The sequence below is a fragment of the Pinus tabuliformis genome, chromosome 6 (genome assembly GCF_031772625.1).
Source record: "Pinus tabuliformis cultivar Carrire ecotype Pingquan chromosome 6, CPIR1, whole genome shotgun sequence".
Taxonomy (NCBI): domain Eukaryota; kingdom Viridiplantae; phylum Streptophyta; class Pinopsida; order Pinales; family Pinaceae; genus Pinus; species Pinus tabuliformis.
In genome coordinates, this window is record NC_142292.1 from 1258252867 (window position 1) to 1258255761 (window position 2895).

General features: G+C 39.7%; 1 pseudogene; it reads left to right on the forward strand.

Moving 5' to 3' along the window:
* Positions 1–614: 614 nt before the first annotated feature.
* Positions 615–2681, forward strand: LOC149263232 (suppressor of mec-8 and unc-52 protein homolog 1 pseudogene; annotated as a pseudogene).
* The last annotated feature ends 214 nt before the right edge of the window (positions 2682–2895 follow it).

Genomic DNA, 2895 nt, shown 5'->3' on the forward strand with positions numbered 1-2895 from the left:
CTTTGGCTGGAGAACTAAGAAATTAGTAGGGTACTCCCAAGAATCAATGGAGACCATCACATCTTCCACAATACCCTCGAGGGTCACTGTGGAGCACTTTGCTAGCTGCAGCACCATCGTGGTCTTCCTCAAGAAGCCTTGGAGGTTAAGTTTGAGCATCGTGTCCTTTGTCATTACATTAGTGGCAGCTCCCAAATCAATCAAGGTATGTGGGATCAACATGAGCTCTTACTAGGTTTGGTTTCACCAGATGTTTTGCACATGATATTCAGCACAAAACATGTCATAAGTCTATCCATTAGGAGCAGCTCGGAAAGAGATTTCCAACAGTATATTACACTCCAAAAACCGGCTCCTAGATCAAAAGATATGACCGAATGAGTGATTGACTCAGAGACCCAATGTAGCAGTTCAGGTATTGAATGAGTTCATTGAAGAAGATGTTCAGAGTTTAAGTGGTGATGGCATTATTTTGTTGGTTATTCTCATGGAGTAAGTGAGGCACAAAATCAATCACTGACTTGACTGCATTCACTTCTGCAAGATTAGTCTTAGACAAAACTATATATTTGCCAACTATTGTTAATTGCCAGGACAAGAAAGGAAGAACTGCAATGCATATGGCTGTCCTTGGAAAGGTGTTTCAAGAAAAGCTTTTGGAACTGCTCTTGTCAGTGCCTGAGTTAGATATCAATATTCATGTGTCTGTTGTTGATGTACTGGAAATAAACCTATTGTCTGGTATAACATCAGAGCATTTGCTTAAGAAGTTGGCATCAACAGGTGGAAAAGAGGTGCAGTCGTGCACTATTTCTTTAAGAAATGCTAATGTTTCTTATGGAAAGATTCGTTATTCAGATAACAGTCCAAGCACATCATTCAGATCTGCAGATATAGATGTCAATGTATACACCCGTATTGAAGATGTTTCTGACCAAGCAAGAGTTGAGAGACTTCTTGAAGTATCATCAAGAAGGCTCGGTGCCTATGAGTTGTTTGATTGCACAGTAGAAAGCATTATGTAGGGAATCAAAAGAAGCATTCTGAAACTGACCCAGAAAAAGGCAGCCTTGCAACTTTTTTTGGATGGTCTAATGAAAAAGGACTACCCAAAAGCAAGAACAACATAGAATTCAGAAAAACAAACAGAACACAGGAAACAAGTCTAAGGCACCCACGAAAGAAGAAACAAGTCTCGAAATAATGCACACTAAGAAATGGCTTTCATGAACAGAGAACTTCTGAGATGCCAGTGTCTTTGAAGAAAAGGTTCTCCAAAACTTCATTATCGGTCAATCATATTGATTCATTGAGAAGGAAATCCCCACGAAGTCCATAAACAAACCACGGGCTTTCAGATCATTGTGGGAATGATTTTGATGGTGCAGTTTAACCTGCAATTTCATCATCATGTTCACCATCTAGGTTTCTCTTAATACTGTGGACAGCCTTGAAACATTTGTATCAGATATCAATAGCGGAAGATGGGATGTGATACTACCACAAGTTACATAGCTTAAGCTTCCTAGAAAGAAACTAGAAGACTTGTATGAACAGATCATACTGGAGATAATTTAACTTCGAGAATTAGATACTGCAAGAGCTATTCTAAGGCTGACTCAAGCAATGGGTTTCATGAAGCAAGAGCAACCCGAGTGCTATCTACACTTGGAACACCTTCTAGTTCACACATATTTTGATCCTCGTGAGGCGTATCACGAGTCCTCAAAAGAGAAGAGGTGGTAACAAATCATTTCGATTAATGGCCTTGATTGGTCAATCTTTGAAATGGAAACAACATTGAGGATTACCTCCTCCAAGTACGCAGTTTGATCTCTTCAGGGGAACTGTAGCAATAAAGGCAGATGACGAAGAAATGTATCCGACAACACTGGCACATACAATTAAATTTTGGAAACAAAGCCACCCAGAATGTGCTTGTTTCTCTCCAAATGGTCCAAACCTTGTCTCTTTCTCAGTTGATGGATTCATAGGGGTTTGGGTCTACATTAGTGGAAAGCTTAAAAAGGATCTTCAGTATCAAGTTGATGATTCCTTTATGATCCATGATGATGTTGTCCTCTGTGTTGACTTCAGTCGAGATTCATAGATACTGGCCTTTGGTTCACAGGATGGGAAAATTAAGGTATGGCGTCTACAAACAGGTCAGTGTTTAAGGCATCCAGAGCATGCACATTCTCAGCACGTTACAAGCCTTTCCTTCTCTCATGATGGCAGTCGGCTTTTAAGCACATCATTTGAAAGTATTGCAAGAATACATGAGCTCAAATCTGGCAAGCCGTTAAAGTAATTTTGTGGTCATACATCTTACATAAATGATGCAATATTCACAAGTGATGGGGGTCATGTTATTACTGCTTCTAGTGATGGGGGTCGTGTTATTACAGGTTTAGGATGTGAAGACAATTGATTGTATTCAAATGTTTAAACCTCCACCTCCTCTCAAGGGAGGTGATGTATCAATGAATTCTATCCACCTTTTTCCAAAGAAGTCAGAGCACATTGTAGTCTGCAATGAGGCATCATCAATCTATATCATGACACTCCAAGGGCAGGTTGTGAAAAGTTTCTCATCTGGCAAAAGAGGAGGAAATGCAAGAAAAGCCATCTCAAGCAAATTGTCCCAGATTCGAGGAAATGGAGTAAAAGAGGAGAATTAATGGAGAAAACTGAAGTATCAGAGCTGCCAGGCACAAATCCAGCAGTGGTTGAGGAAAATCTCAGATTTTAGGGCTTAATATCATCAATCAAAGATTGAAACAACATTAAAAGGGCATATTTTGTGGAATATGGTTCCACACTTGAAGGAGCAGATACGGTGATATTGATCCACCTGGCAAACCTTCATTTAATTTGGGTTTTTAAAAAACTATG